Source organism: Sorex araneus, chromosome X (assembly GCF_027595985.1).
Source record: "Sorex araneus isolate mSorAra2 chromosome X, mSorAra2.pri, whole genome shotgun sequence".
Lineage (NCBI taxonomy): Eukaryota > Metazoa > Chordata > Mammalia > Eulipotyphla > Soricidae > Sorex > Sorex araneus.
Window position 1 is genome coordinate 317,819,953 of NC_073313.1, and position 17,059 is coordinate 317,837,011.

Below are 17,059 nucleotides of genomic sequence, written 5' to 3' on the forward strand. Positions count from 1 at the left end.
GCTGGCCTTGCATGTGTGAGATCCTGGGTTGGACCCTGGGCACTTAAAAAAAAAAGGCAAAGCAATAAAACCAAACAATTATGTAGCTCAGAGTTTAACTCCTGCACCTTCTCACCAGCCAAGTGTAGTCTCCTGCCATTTGTGATTCCTGTTGGCCCGCTTCACAGCCAAGTGTGTGTGACCCCTGGTCATTGTAACAACAATAACAATGAAAGAAGGGAAGCAGGGAGGGGAGACATAAAAAGAAAAGGCACGAAAACTTTAAAAAGTAAAATTAAGAGAAATGCATAAAAAGCATGCTTATAGCGGGCTTTATTGTTCCACCTAGCCTTACACCCATTCAGACGGCTCACTGGGCCACTGGCCCTCTGACCTTTTGCCACCTGCACTAGCTGATTTCTAGCCCTGCCTCGATGCTCACTGGTCTGTGGAGCACTGTGCACACGCTCCTCTCCACCATGGGGTTCAACCTCTCGGTCCTCCTAAATAGATGTGGACCCTTCTGAGCGTGTTCCTGGCCCTCCTCTTCCCTGTTCTGGCAGACTTTGGCAAGTCACTTTCTGCCTCCTTGTCCTCTAGAAAATGGGAATAATGAGGTGTTGCTATTATGTTATATTACATACATATATATATTACTATCAACCCAAAAATTCAGCTCCATAAACTAGGAAGGTAGAGCTCAGATCGATTATGGAGAATATATGATGAGGCCAAGAGGAATGAGGTACTGTCTTATGTTCAAAGAATTCAACTGTAGTCAAATCAAGAGCTGAGGCTTTGGAGTAAGAACTAGGTTAGGATTTGTCACTTAGCTGTGTTAAGGTAATCGATCTGAGCTCTACCTTCCTAGTTTATGGAGCTGACTTTTTGGGTTGATAGTAATATATATATGTATGTGTGTACATATATATGCATGTGCATATATGGACACAGCTATATGTCCACATGTATGTATGTTTGCATATGTATGCATGTGTTTGTGTTCATGTACACACATCCTCCTGTTTTATACAGCACTTCACTGTTCAGTTCTGCTTTAATTCTGTGGTTGACAAAAACATTGACAGGCATCCTTGCCATCTCCTCTCTGTTACTTCATTTGTTTTCTGAAGACTCAATAACACTTCTTTTCAAGAATAAAACATCACTAAGACTCCTCTTTCCACATGCTTTCCACAAGCTCAGGCTGAGCCTCACACATGAGTGAACATATTCCTGGACCACGTGGCAGAAACAAGACACATCATCATAAAGAAAAAAAGTATATATATATATATATATATATATCTCAGAGAGCCTGGCAACAAGCAACTAAGAGTATCTCGTCCACACAGAAGCGCCTGACAAGCTCCCCGTGGCATATTTGATATGCCAAATACAGTAACAATAACAGGTCTCATTCCCCTGACCCTGAAAATATCCTCCAATTGTTGGGAAAAACAAATAAGGAGAGGCTGCTAAAATCTCAGGGCTGGATCGAATGGAGACTTTACTGGCGCCCGCTTGAGTAAATTGATGAACAACAGGATGATAATGATACAGTGATACAGTGAAGACTCCTCTTGAATCCTAATGGCATTTATCTTTGGGTTTTTGAGACTCTTGGACCTGTCGCTTTGAAGTTTTCACCAAATGCAGCAACATTTTAGTGATTATTTCTTAATCACAGGTCCACAGGTCAAGTGAAATTTGGTTAATCTCAGATGGACTCATTCTGCTTTGATACAACTATTATCTAGGGAGTATTTTTATTACAGCAAATGCCATAGGCGTAGGAGCCAGAGCATACAGCCATGCTTAAGGCTCATCTCACACCCAGTAACTTTCCTTTGGGTGAAGCAAATACCATGAGCATCTCCTCAGTCATGGGAGAAGGAGGTTTGCTCACTTATACTGAAATGGAAGGGAAAGTAAATGTTGAGCAACAGTGCAAGTGATCTTGACCTTTTGTTCTGTGTGATCCATTCTTGACTCCTAAATACAGGTTTGCCTAAATGTGAATCAACTTTGGAATCAAACCTGGATTCAAACCAACCACCGACTATGAGGGTGACCTTAGGCAAACTCCCTAGCCTTTCTCAGCTGTATTCTCTCAGTTGTGACAATGGGAATAATAACATCCACCAACATGACTGTATGGAGGATTTCCATGCAATACACATAGAAATGTTTAGTACAACTTGTCATTCGATTATTGGTACTTTTCTTTTGCTATTCCAAGGGTTTGGAGGTAGTTTATTATAGATGTTGATTCTGGAAAGTAAAGCATTCCAACAGAATGTTAGAATTAGAAAAAGCAGTTCTAATCCATCATTTTTAAAAAGTCTCCAAATGGTGCAGCTCTAAAAATTTGGTTGATTCCACCTTTAGAAATGGCAACCTTTTTTGTGATGGTGGAGAAGAATGCATAAACTAAAATAAAGTACTATGACACTAAATTTTATTTATTTTAAAATATGGCCTGGCTACTAAGCTTAGAGAGGAAAAACAACCAAGTCTCCTTTTCACCAACTGGAAATAGAAGTTGACCCCATCAGTCAAACTGGCACAGCTGCTTTGATTCTATTCTCCTCTTTGATTTAGAAGTCCTGATTGGTGCGTGTTTCTACCTGATGGCAGAGGGGGTGCTCGCAGAGGTCATCTTCCTTCCCCCTAGGATTTGGTTTATTTTCGTGGCTGGAGCAAGAGCAGCTGCACTCTCCAAATTGTTGCCACATCACAGTCTATGAAGTTGAGAGACTTTAATTATCTCCCAAGTCCTGCTCCATCTTATAATGAATTTCTTAGTGCTGCTTTGAGTATATCCTCCAGTTACCAAGCACTTATTAAATGCCTTCTGTGTGCTTAAGAGGCTTGCTAAGAATGAGAAGGAGATTTAGAAGGAATAAAAGCTTCCTATTCAGGGAACTCCAAACTCTTATTATGGTAATTACGCTTCTGCTTCTTGATTGAGAAGTTGCTCATTTCATCACCCCACTGCCCCAGGTCTCAGTTTAGAACTTCAGAACCACCCACCCACACCTCATCTCTCCCCTTTCTTCCCCTACGTCACACCTTCACCTCTTTATTGGCAGGGAACCATTGCTTTCTGCAATGGGAGAACCTTCATGGGTCTGTCTCCTGGGTTCCTTGTTTTCAGCTCCTGGCTATGGCCCTTTCCTCTCTTGGCCCTGGAAGACCAGGGTGGCTAAGATCTCCAGTCACTCCCATAATCAATCTCTTAGAATTATGTTGAAGTCATTTATTGAATGACCATAAAAAGCATGGGACTCAGTTCCTCAAAACTATTTAAAAAATTAAGGCCATAGAGCTAGTACAGCGAATAGAGTACTTGCATTGCATGGGATTGTTTCAGCTTTGATTCCTGTCTCCCCATCTGGCCCTTGAGCCCCACCAGGAGAGATCCTTGAGTGCAGAACCAGAGTAAGCCCTGGGCACTGGTGGGTATCACCCCTCCAAAAAAATACAATTGTTTTTCAAAAATTAAATTGAAGTACTAGAAAAAATAATCTGGTGTATATTTCTGATGACATTTAAGTCAGTGTGCTCAGATTTGGGAATGAGAAATTCATTCTACATTTATTATTTCACGGTTGAACCCTGTGCTGAGTGTTGGGGACACAATGATGTGAAAAGAGGCTCCTCTTCTCAAAAATCTTATTTTCTGAAATAACATTTTTAATGTCTACCAGGCCTAAAGGATGTGCCTGGGAGATGGTAACAAAGGGGGATAAACATCTCTTTGTTTTCAAGGAGGTCCCAGTTAGATATGGAGACTAAATTAGCTGCGTGAGCTTTCAGAGTGTATAACCTCATGGCTATCCTGTGTTTGTCCTGTGGTGGTGGCTGAGCTCATTGCAGGCAGATTACAACTAAACCAGCAGACCTGGTTTGCTACTCACCAGAATATCACATAAGGCCCTGGCTGTGGGAATATGGATCTCCAGCCATCATTATCTACATAGCACCATTACACACTGGGTGGCTTCTGTCCCGAGAAGACAGGAGTTTTGGAGCCCCTTGATTCTCAAAGAGGCAAAACTCTTCCACCCTGGTACTTCTGGGATGATCCAGAAGGGCAGTATTCAGCCTGGGTGCAATTAGGGGACACATTCTGTGTACAACTTGAAGAAGGTAGATTTCCAATGATATTTTTTTCTGAAATTTTTCTGGAAGTAGGGGATGGGGTGGGGTAGGCCAAATAAGCCCTCGAAGGAAAATAAAATCAACCTATAGGTAACAGATGAGGGTTTGCTTCCATAGATCTCACATTGCGATCATCTATGAGGCTATCCAGGGTAAGATTTCAGTGTGGGAAGAGAATGCTGGGCTTTGGAGAGTGAGCCAAGGGCGAATCCTCACTTCACCACTTGATAGATATGTGGCCTTGGAGAGTTCCTACCCACTCTCAACCATAGCTTGCAGATCTTTAAAAATGAGTGACAATCTTTATTCACGGATTGTCCGAGAGTAAATGAGGTAATAAAAACTTATACTGTGGTTGATACATGAAGAGGACATAGTAAGTTTAAATTTAATGTTCCCTCTCTTTTTCTTTTCTCTATCACCAGGAAACAGTTACTATAAATGTTTCTAAAATTAAGAACACCCTTAGAAACAGCAGAAAGTTAGCACCCACAGCCGCAAGTTGGTATCTAGATGTTGTGTTAGGACTCCTCAGCACGTTGAAAGGGAAAAAGATCTCTTGGAGGCTGGTTTTCTTAAGGTAGAGGTAGGAACATCAGGAATTTTGTTCCCAGAAATCATTCAAAATTTTTTCTCTAAGAATATTTGGAAAAAGTTAATTTTTTCCTGTGGCTATCTCACTTATAGGTTAAAATACCACAAACTTTTATTAGATAAGAGTCACTTGGGTTGCTTTAAAACCTATTTTTTAATTTAATTTTTTTCATCAAATCACCAAGTTACAAAATTATTCATGATTGAATTTTAGAAATGCAGTGTTCTGACATCAGTCACTCACTGGTGTCTACTTCCCTCCATCAATGTTCCCAGTTTTCCTCCCACCTTCCCACATCCCATCCTCCTCTAGAGTGGCCACTTCATTGCACTATTGTCATAGTTCTTTCCCTGACCTACTCCTCTTCCCCAGTGGCAAGCTTCCCCCTGAAAACCAGTTCTCCCACTCTTTGTTTATATTGCCTTTGGGCATTTGTTATTCCCCTATAATGTTTCTTTATATCCCCCATATGAAAGATTATTCTGTGTCTGGTTTTCTCCTTCTGACTAACTTCACCCAGCAAGATATTCTCCAGATCCATCCAAGTATTAGCGAAAATATCATGACTTCAGTTTTTTCTTATGACCTAGCAGTATTCCATGGAGTAGATATACCATAGCTTCTTTATTCAGTCATTTGTACTATGGGAACTTTGGTTGTTTCCAGATTTTGGCTATTGTGAATAGTGCTACGATGAACTTAGGAATGTGGATGTCTTTTCTACATTGTGTGTTTTTGGCCTTTGGGGTTTACATACAAGGAGTAGAGTTGCTGCATCATATGAAAGCTTAAGTCTTAGCTTTTGAGAAGTTTCCACATTGTTTTCCAAAAAAACTAGACCACTGACATTCCCACCAGTAGTAAATGAGGGTCCCCCTTCCTGCATCCATGCTAACACTCCTTTTTGCTGTCCTTTGTGATGAGAGACAGTCCCTGTGGTGTGAGCTCATATCTCATTACTGTCTTATTACTGTTTTGGTTGCATCTTCCTGATGCTTAGTGATATAGAGCATTTTTGTATGCTTTTTTGCCATTTTTATATCTTATTTGAGGAAGTTTCTGTTCATTTCTTATCCCTGTTTTTGATGAGTTGGATGTTTATTCTTTTAAAGTTCTACCAGTACACTCTCTCTCTCTCTCTCTCTCTCTCTCTCTCTCTCTCATTAATATTAACTTAACCCTTTATTGGATGAGTGGTGGGCAAATAATTTCTCTGATTCTGTGGGCTCTCTTTATATTATGGTCACCATTTCCTTTGAGGTACAGACGCTTCTTAATTTAATGTAGTCCCATTTGTTTATATTTGCTTCCACTTGCTTGACCAGTGGTGTTACATCCTTATAGATGTCTCTAGCTTCAGTGTCATGGGAAGTTTTCTTCTGTGGAACTCAAAGTATATGGCTTTATACTACACTTGATCTTAGCCAAAAGGCCGAGAAGCGATGGTATATGGCTTTATAAAAGTGAAGAATATGTTGCTTTTTTTTCCCTGAAAATGTTGCCTGTGGGAGCTATGTTGCCTCCTTCTGACTTAAGGCTGAACTGGAGTCTATTACCAGGGCTGATGGCAAGTTACCACAATCTGTCCCTGTTTTCAGAGGTGTTGGGGAAAGATATATGTGCATGGGTATCAGGTCTGTGGGTGTATCCCGGGAAGCAAATATCCAGGGTGGTGTGATTTCTGGATTTCCCTCGCCCAGAATGTCATGGAAGTGTCCTGTGAGCAGCACCACACCGAGAGTCTGTGTGATCACTCCCTGCTGCCTGTGGGAAGATAGTGTTCTAGGGTCTTCAGAAAGGTCACTACTTTGGGCTACATCCCTGGTAGTATCAGATTACCCAGTCCCATGCTCCAATGAGTGAGTCTATAACAGACCCTTTGAACAATTGCTGGCAACATTGACAGCTGTCAGTTATGAGGTATAACAGTTCCTTGAGGAGAGAATGCATTAGATGATAGATCATCCTTTCTTTTAAAATTTTTGGTGTTAGGGCCACACCCAGAAGTTCAAAAGGTTATTTCTGGCTCTGAGTTCAGGAGTGACCCTGAGGGTACTGGGGGAACCGTATGTGGTACCAGGGATTGAACCTGGCTTGGCTGCATTCAAGGCAAGCCACCTACCCCCTGTGCCATATCTCTCTGGCCTGGTAATTATTTATAGGGAAAAATAAGAACAGAGTAGGATGGGACATCCTGTGGAAAATACTGAACTGACACATGAGCTGAGTGCTATGAAGGATACCAAGAAAGTAAAGACATGCCCCTGTCCTGGAGATGTTTGCAAACAGAAGGCACAGTCCAGCCATGCAAATAGAACAGTAACCCCAGATGGCACGTGGTGCCACAGGAGAGCCACAGAGCACTGTGTTCAACAGCCAGATGGCCTAGTTCACCGTTGAGCAGTGAGTCTTGTGCAGCTGCCTACTAAAAATAGAGCAGTGTGTTTATGAAGGATTAAATTAGACTGGATTCAAGGCCCCACAGTAACTCACCATCACTGGTTGAGGCTTCTCTGCATTCTTTGGAATTGGAGTTTGGAAGGTCAGGCAGCAGGGAATGGTGTGCACTGCTCATATGTCTGATGGCGTGACCTGAGAGAGGGTGCTGCCTTAAAAGGACCAAGAACTAGTCACGGTGGTGGCCAAAATATGCCACTGCACTGAGGGCCGATTTATGATGAAGTGCCTGGGCAAAGTTGGAAGTGCATTGAGTGAAGGTTAGGGTCAGTGAGTATAGTGGAGGGAAGGGAGGCCCCTGGTAGAGGGGATAATGTTCTGCATTCATGGCTAGAGGAAGTGTTATGGGTGTTCCAAACTCAAGAGCCAGCTGTTCCCTGCTGTTCCCAGCACTGGCAGTGCCTCCCCACCTCCTAATCTGTATTCAACAAACATTTGCTAACAAAGAGATGAATGAATTGGACTCTGGCGACTGACCCCATTTCTGTAGGTGAGACCTAGAAGATTGGACAGGAAAGTGGTGCTTTGTGCCGGATACTCGGCGCTCTGGCCCTATACATCTGAATATGTCTGACCTGGGTCTTGTTTATCTGTTCCACTAGCCTGACTCAGGAACCATTGAAAAAAATGGCAATTTTGGTGACATATGGCCATATTCTGTGAGCCTTGAAATGGACACCACAGTGGTGGTGCGTGCCTCTCTCTCTCTCTCTCTCTCTCTCTCTCTCTCTCTCTCTCTCTCTCTCTCTCTCTCTTGAGATGTTGGAGGAGGGGCATTTGAGTCACCCTTTAGGCTCTTTGGGTCACCCTGAAGGAACCTGAGCAAACCCTATTCTGCCCCTTTTGTTGTCACCTTGGATTACTCTAGCCTGATGTATAAGCCCAAAATACCTCAGTGTTGTTTTGTCTCCACTTATTTACACTGGAGAAATTCAGTTCTAGAGGTCTGTGCACACTGGGATTCCCAGCCTTGCCCTCCCACCTCTTCTGCCTCAGTGGGGCAGACTGTTCCCAGCCAAGGCCCCAAAAAGTGACCTTGTGAGCGTGACACCTTTCCTTTCTTCCTCACTGCCAGAGGAATAGGGGCTAGATAATTCTTTCTTTTAAAATTTTTGGTGTTAGGGGCATATCCAGAAGTTCAAAGGGCTATTCCTGGCTCTGGGTTCAGGAGTGACCCTGGGGAAACCATATGTGGTACCAGGGATTGAACTGGCTTGGCTGCATGCAAGGCAAGCCACCCTACCTCATGTGCTATATTTCTCTCCTCACTTGAAAGAAAACCTCCAGGTTCTAAGTTTGGAACTTATTACACTGTATTTTTCCCTTGCTCACAAGGTTGTGTTCTTCATAGTTTAAGTAAATGTTTACATCATTTGAATATTTGGTTGTGATGTACTGTTACCACACACCTCACCATTGCAAAATTGCTTACTACCTTCCACACCTCACCACTGTCGTCATGCCCACTATCCATCAATGGTGGTTGTTTGAAAGTGTAACTAGTAAAATGGATAGTTTTGAGTCTTTATTTTTTTCTGGTCACTAGCTCAAGAATCTAGCTGCCAAATTACATGACTGTAATTACTCCCTGCAAGAGTTGGTATCAGGTTGTCCTGCCCTTTGGTATCTTCCGTCTGTGGGTCAGCAAGAGACAACATCTCTTGCCTTGGAAAACTTTCCTCTGCTGCAAAACCTGTTAAGATACTATTGACAAGTTCAGGGAAAATGGAAAGCCTCAACTCATTTGAAATTTTAGAAAGAGAATCCTGCTACTTTACACCTCTTTGCTGAAGCCAGCAGCTGGAACGCAGACTTGCTTCTGCTGCAGGCAGAAAGTCCCCTGGGCTTATGGTTTGTACTTGGCAGCAGTTTGTGGTATTTTTAGAGCCCAGCATGGAACTGGGTACACTCATGTTTCACCCCTTGGGCTATTGATGGCTGCAAAGCCATGGTGGCCATTTGTCTCTGTCACAGCTTGTCACTGGCTTCTTTCTGAACACAGCTATTAATACCCTTTCACTTGACCTGGCTCACATCAGGCTCTGGTGTCTCTTTACTTCTGCCTGGCCTTCATGACACCATGTGAAAAGTCAGAAACATTAGCTCTGTTCTGCTGGCTCCATCCTGGAGGCCAAAGGTCAGTCCGTTGGCCTCAGATCAATGTCTTCTGGGGCGGCCCTTTTCAAGTCCTGGTGAAGTCTTGTTATGAAGCTTCAGAGACTTAGGAAATCAGGTCTGGTAAGCAGGGCCCTGACTCTTGAGGCAGGCCTTTAGCATCCCTATAACCATCTGTCCTTTCTCCAGAAACTAGCCAGGCAGTAGAGTTTATGCAGTCAATTAATATGGGTGCCTCCCTGCTGCCTTTATTGGTGAGTTGAACCTGGACTTGCTCTATTTACTCAGTTGTAAAAAGGAGTCATGGATTGAATTTACCTTCAGAATAGTGGTGAGAAGTGAGAAAATGTTTAGGAATATCTAAACACAAAAGGTATTTATCATCAGAGAAGTGGAGTCAGTTTACTTTAATAACATCATTAGTGTTCTTTGAGGCTGTATACCATCTTGGCAATAGTGTAGTTTGGTTTTGTAGATTGTGTACTACTGGTTCACAACACTGTAAAAGTTTCAGGCGTACAGCTTCTTACCCTTACCACTGTATATGTCACACCACACGTGTTATCAAGTGTCCAGTTACCATCCACCATCAACCAGTGAACTCCTTTTACCTGTACAAAGTATAAGGTTTGCTTTTGCTTTTGTTTTGTTTGCTTTATTTTTTTCACTTATGAGTAAAATTGTATGGTGTTTGTCTTTCAGTTTATTATTTGACTTAGCATAATGTCCTTAAGCTCTTTCCATGTTCCTACAGATGTTACAATTTCATCTTTTTTTTTATGGCTGAATTGCATTCTGACTTGTGTGTATTTTTCCATCTTCACTGTCCAATCATCTTTCATTGAACATTTAAGTCGTTTCTATATTTTGGTTAATGTGAACCTTGGGGGTACTTATGTGTTATCAAAGTAGCATTTTCTTATTTTAAAATAAATAGCCAGAAGAAGAACTGCTGGATCATATGGTTGTTTTATTTTTAGTTTATTGTGCAACCGCCCTACTGTTTGCACATTAAGGCTGCTCCAATATGCATTCCCAATAAGTTTCTTTTCTCCACACATTATTTACAGATTCACTTAATGTTTCTTGACTTTTTGATAATAATGAAATCTAACTGTGGTTTTTGAATTTGCATTTTCCAAACTGACAATCAATATAGAACATATTTTCATATAACTGTTGGCCATCTGTATATATTTTTGGTGAAAGGCCTCTTTAGATCCTCTGCCCATTTTTTAATTGAGTTGAATGGGATTTTTTTTGATTCTTTATTTGTAGGTATTAATCCGTTATCTCAGACTTAGTTTATTTTTTTTATTCTTTATTTGTAGGTATTAATTCATTATCTCAGATATCCTCTCCAGTTCATTCTGATGCATTGTTTGTGTGTGTGTGTGTGTGTGTGTGTGTTTGGGCCACACCCAGTGGTACTCGGGGATTATTCTTGACTCTGCTTAGGGGATACTCCTGGAGATACTCAAAGGACTTTTTGTGATGCCAAGGATTTAATGGGTGTCAGTGGAATGCAAAGTTAGCACCTTAACCTTGTGTAGTCTCTCTAGCCCCTATATTTTTATTTAAATGCTGTTTTCTTCTATGGTAGAGAAGCACTTTAATTTGGTATTGCCTCATCCATTTACTTTCTTTTTTACTTCTTTTGCTATTGGAATACAGTAAATAAAGGCTACAAAATATCACTGAGATTAATGTGGAAGGGTTTATCATCTGGGGCCAGAATGATAGGTAAAGCACTTACTTGCTTTGCTTGCGGCCAACCTGGGTTTAATCCCTAGCACTCCATACAGTCTCCCAAGTCCTGTCAGGAATGATCCCTGAATACAGAGTCAGGAGTAAGCCATGAGTGAACAGCCAGGTGTGGTTCAAATGCAAGAGAGAGAGAAAGCGCTTATCACCTATGCATTTTTCCATGTATTTTATAGTTTCAGATTTTTCTTATTCAAGTCTTTATATTCAATAATTTTTAATTAGTTTTTGCATTTCGAGTAAGGTAATAATCTAGTTTCAGTCCTTTGCATGCAACTATACCCAGCTCTTTCCAGTGTCATTTATTGAAGTCTTTTCTTGGGTCCTTTATTGTAGATTAGTTGTCCATATATTTGTGGTTTTATTGTTCTTTTTAATTTCTTTTTTACATTCAGTATATGCTATAATATCGTTCTGTTATCAGCTCAGAACAGACCATAGGCATCAGTATACCTTTCTACTCGTATAAATGGAGAATCTGTTTAGAAACAAAATTGTACTCGATTTTATTTTATTTTATTTTTTAAATTTATTTTATTGAATCACCATGTGGAAAGTTACAAAGTTCTCAGACTTATGTCTCAGTTATACAATACTCAAACACCCGTCCCTTCACCCGTGCCCATATTCCACCACCAAAGACCCCAGTCTACCTCCCAACACCCGCCCCCCCGCCCCCATCCCCGCCTGCGTAATTGATAAATTTCACTTCACTTTCTCTTTACCTTGATTACATTCCATATTTCAACACAAAACTCACTATTGTTGTTGGAGCTTCCCCCCAAAAAACAGCCCTGCTGAAAAGGAAGCATTTGATAATTAGTTTTCCATTGCCGAGAATGAAGAGATATGAAATTGTGTGTCCGCTATTACGACCGCATTGTTTGGGATTTCTGTATTTTAGTATTTTAGTAATTAAGTCCAGGGAGATTTATGTTTAAATTGCATCATTTCCCTTCCTGGGGCAGCATGGGGCTATGGCTTAGTTCACAGTTTAGAGACATTTCTGCAAGAAGCTGCTGGTACCAAAAGTAGTCTAGCTGGCCTCCGGATCATGGTGGATCAGCAGTGGAGTGGCCACACACATGCGTGGCCACCCGGATTGCATCTTGGCCTATCATTCCTTTTGATTGACTTTACTTAGCATGATATCTCTAATTCCAGCCATATTGCTGAAAATTGCATGATTTTGTCCTTAGAGTTTTGGGTATTGCATTGTGTATATAGACCACTACTTCTAGACCAGCATCTGTAGTTGGACATTTGAGTTGTTTCAATATCTTGGCTATTATACTAAGTGTGGCAACGAATATAGGTGTGCATATATCCTTAACGTTTTTGTGTTTGGGGAATATATGCCAAGAAGTAAAATCAATCCTCTGCTAGTTGTCATCCCCAGTGAGCCTATCTAACATCTCTGGACCCCAAGGGCCAGAGATGCCCTCCCCCTAGCCTGAAACCTGGCTCCCCTCCCCCCAAAGAGAAACTCCGCCTCCCAGAATTTCGTCCGGGAACTGCCCTCCTCTACCAGCCATCGCCCCCAATGTACTGATGTAACTTCTCAAATCAGGTGTGTGGACTCCCAGCGTCACCCCTGGATCTACCCCTCATGGCATACCTTTAAAATAACTAACAGAAAAATAGCTCAGATGCAACAGCGTCCATGTGAAATGGTAACTTCATCTATACCCTACATTTGAAGTATTAGTTAACACAGACCTCACATTTCATTACCCATCCATAACCCACGGTAACACACAAAGACAGCCTCACTACAGGGGCCGAAATATTGCAAGAGAGTGATGGTTATTTCTTAATGATCCAAAGATCTGTATATCAAGAAAAATTCACATTCCTAAATATATATACACCTAATGAGGGACAAGCAAAATACTTAAAACAACTGGTCATAGACTTGAAGAAAGACACTGATAGAAACACAATAATAGTTGGAGATTTCAACACCGTTTTATCACCTCTCAATAGATCAACCAGACTCAAACTCAGCAGAAACATATTTTATCTGAGGGAAGAAATGGAAGACAGGGGTCTAGTAAATATACATATAGGAGATTCATCCCCCAAAACTGAATACGCATTGTTCTCAAGTGCGTATGGGACATTCTCCAAGATAGACCACATGCTGGGCCACAAAACATGAATTTAAGAGGATAGGTATTGTATCAATGATCTTTTCATACCATGATGCAATGAAAATAGAAGTGAATCACACAGAGAAACAAATTCAAATCAAACATCTGGAAATTAAACAGCTCACTACTGAACAACCAGTGGCTTAGAGAGGAATTCAAACGATTCCTGGAAACAAAAGAGAATGAAGATATGAGTGACTAGAACTTATGGGATACAGCAGAAGCAGTGTTAAGTGGAAAGTTTATAGCTCTACAAGCATTCCTCAGGAAGGGAGAGAGAGCCCACATAAGTAATTTAACTTCACAGTTTAAGATCTTGGGAACTGACCAACAAAAGGAGCCCAAGCCAGGCAGAAGGAAGGAAATAATAAAACTTAGAGAAGAAATTAATGACATGGAAACCAAAAAAAAAAATTCAAAAGATCAATGATACCAAGAACTTGTTCTTTGAGAAAATAAACAATATGGATAAACTCTAGGAAGACTCACAAAGAAAGAGCGAGCAAACCCTAATAAACAGAATCAGAAATGAAAAGGGGGACATCACAACAGAAACCACAGAAATTCAAAGGATAATTATAGATTACTTTGAGAACCTTTATGCCACAAAACAAGAGAATCTTGAAGGAATGGATAAATTCCTGGACTCCTATAATCTCCCAAAGCTGGCCTAAAAAAACTTGGAATACCTGAACAGACCTATCATCATCAAGGAAATTGAAATAGCAATTAAAAGTTTTCCAAAAAACAAAAGCCCTGGCCCACATGGATTCACTAGTGAATTCTTCCAAATCTTTAAAAAGCCTTCCAAACTTTCCAGACCTACTCCCAGTCCTGTTCAAGTTTTTCCAAGGAAATTGAAGAAATAGAAACACTTTCAAACAATTTTTATGAGGCAAATAGCAAAAGCAGACACACAAACCACGAGAGAGAGAGAGAGAGAGAGAGAGAGAGAGAGAGAGAGAGAGAGAGAATTATAGACCTATATCCCTGATGGATATAGATGCAAAGATCCGCAATAAAATACTAGCAAATAGAATCCAACGACTATTTGGTCATACACCATGACTAAATAGGATTCATACCAGAGATGCAAAGATGGTTCAACATTCACAAGTCAATCAACATAATGTAGCACTGTCGTCCTGTTCATTGTTTTGCTCAAGCAGGTACCAGTAATGTCTCCATTGTGAGACTTGTTGTTACTGTCTTTCGCATATTGAAGAAACCTCAGGTAGCTTGTCAGGCTCTGCCATGTGGGCAGGATACTCTTGGTAGCTTGCCGGGCTCTCCGAGAGGGACGGAGGAATCAAACCCGGGTTGGCCGCATGCAAGGCAAATGCCCTACCTGCTGTGCTATCGCTCCAGTCCTAGCAACATAATACACCATATCAATAAAGGGAAAGAGAATAACCATATAATCATATTAACAGATGTAGAGAAGGCACATGACAAGATCCAGCAACCATTTATGAAAAAATTTTCAACAAAATGAGAATCAAAGGAACTTTCCTCAGTATAGTCAAAGCTATCTACTACAAGCCCACAGCAAGCATTATTCTCAATGAGGATAAAATAAGAGCCTTCTCTCTAAGATTGGGGCAAGAAAAAGTTGCCCACTTTCACCACTTCTATTCAATATAGTATACTAGAATTACTTGCCATAGTAGTTAGGTAAGAAAAAGTTATAAAGTACATCCAGATAGGAAAGAAAGAAGTCAAGCTATCACTATTTGCAGATGACATGATACTAAGAAAATCCTAAAGACCCTACAGAAAAACTCCTAGAAACAATAGGTTTGTATAGTAAAGTTGCAGGTTACAAAAACAATACCCAGAAGTTCATGGCATTCCTATATACAAATAATGAAAGAGAAGAAAGAAAGAGATATTAAAAAAAAATCCCATTCACAATAGTGCCTTGAAAATCAGGTACCTTGAAATAAGCTTAACTAAAGAGGTGAAGGACCTATACAAAGAAAACTACAAAACACTACTTAAAAATAAAAGAGAGGGGCTGGACTGATAGCATAGCGGGTAGGGCGTTTACCTTGCACGCGGCCGACCCGGGTTCAAATCCCAGCATCCCATATGGTCCCCCGAGCACCGCCAGGAGTAATTCCTGAGTGCAGAGCCAGGAGTGATCCCTGTGCATCGCCGGGTGTGACCCAAAAACCAAAAACCAAAAAAAAAATAAATAAATAAAAAAAAAAATTAAAAAAATAAAAATAAAAGAGAAAACTAGGAGACATATACCCTGCTCATAGATCTGTAGATTTTATGTCATCAAAATGGTAATACTCCCTAAAGCATTATGCCAATTCAATGCAGTCCCTATCAGGATATCCATGACATTTTTCAAAGAAATAGACAAAGCACTTCTGAAATTCATATGGAACAATAAAGCCCCATGAATAGCTAAAGCAATCCTTTGGGAGAAGAAGATGGAAGCCATCAACTTCCCAACTTCAAGCTGTACTATAAAACAGTAGTAATTTAAACAGCATGGTATTGAAATAGGAACAGACCTGCAGACCAATGTAGTAGAGTTGAATATTCTGACAGAGATGCTCAAGTTTATTATCATTTAATCTTTGACAAAGGAGCAAGAAATGTGAAGTGAAATAAGAAGATCCTCTTTGACAAGTGGTGCTGGGAAAACTGGACAGCTTACCTGCAAAAAAATGAACTCCGACCTCTGTTAATGCCAAACACAAAAGTCAGATGAACATGAATTAAAGATCTTAGTATCAGACCTGAATCTATATGGTACATGTGGTAAAATGTAGGCAGAACCGTCCATGATAAAACCCTCCAAGCTTCAATCTTCAAGAGTGAAACACCTCTACCAGGCAAGTGGAAACAAACATAAACAAATGGGACTACATTAAACTATGAAACTTCTGCACCTCAAAAGAAACCGTGACCAAAATACGGAGACAGCCCATGGAATAAGAAAAATTATTTACCCAATATCCTCAGATAGAGGCTTAATATCCAAGATATACAAGACACTGGTAGAACTTTCCAAGAAAAAACTTCCAACCCCATCAAAAAATGAGGAGAAGAAATGAACAGAAACTTTCTTGAAAAAGAAATACAAATGACCAAAAGGCACATAAAAATGCTCTATATCACTAATCATCAGGGAGATAAAAATCAAAAATCAAAATGAGATATCATCTTATACCACAGACAGTGGCACACATCACAAAGAACCAGAAGAACCAGTGCTGGTGCAGACCTGGGGAGAAAGGGACTCTCCTTCATTGTTGGTGGGAATGCTGACTGGTCCAGCCTTTTTGGAAAACAATATGGACAATCCTCAAAAAAACTAGAAATTGAGCTTTCGTATGACCCAGCAATACAATTCTGGAGATATATCCCAGGGATTAAAAAAGTGACATCTGCCCTTGTATGCTTATTGCAGCACTGTTCACAATAGCCAGAATCTGGAAACAATGCAAGTGCCTGAGAACAGACGACTGGTTAAAGAAACTTTAGTACATCTACACAATGGAATACTATGCAGCTATTAGAAAAGATGAAGTCATGAAATTTGCTTATAAGTGAATGGACATTGAGAGTATCACGCTGAGTGAAATGAGTCTGAAAGAGAGGAATAGATATAAAATGACTGCACTCATTAGTGGAATATAAAATAACATAATATGAGACTAACACCTAAGGACAATAGAGATAAGGTCAGGAGGATCACTCTGTGGCTTGGAAGCCTGCCTCATCTGCTGGGAGTGAAGGCAGTTGGAATGGATGGAGAAGGGACCACTAAGTCAATAATGGTTGGAGGGATTGCTCAGGATGGGAGATA

At 40.7% G+C, this 17,059-nt stretch overlaps 1 protein-coding gene and 1 pseudogene across 1 annotated transcript in view; one reads left to right on the forward strand and one right to left on the reverse strand.

The window, feature by feature from the left end:
• The window catches only part of VWA3B (von Willebrand factor A domain containing 3B), a 198,031-nt gene that overhangs the window by 34,921 nt on the left and 146,051 nt on the right, over nucleotides 1-17,059 (forward strand). The gene's annotated exons all lie outside the window — the stretch shown is intronic.
• On the reverse strand, nucleotides 6,109-6,185 carry LOC129400324 (U2 spliceosomal RNA; annotated as a pseudogene).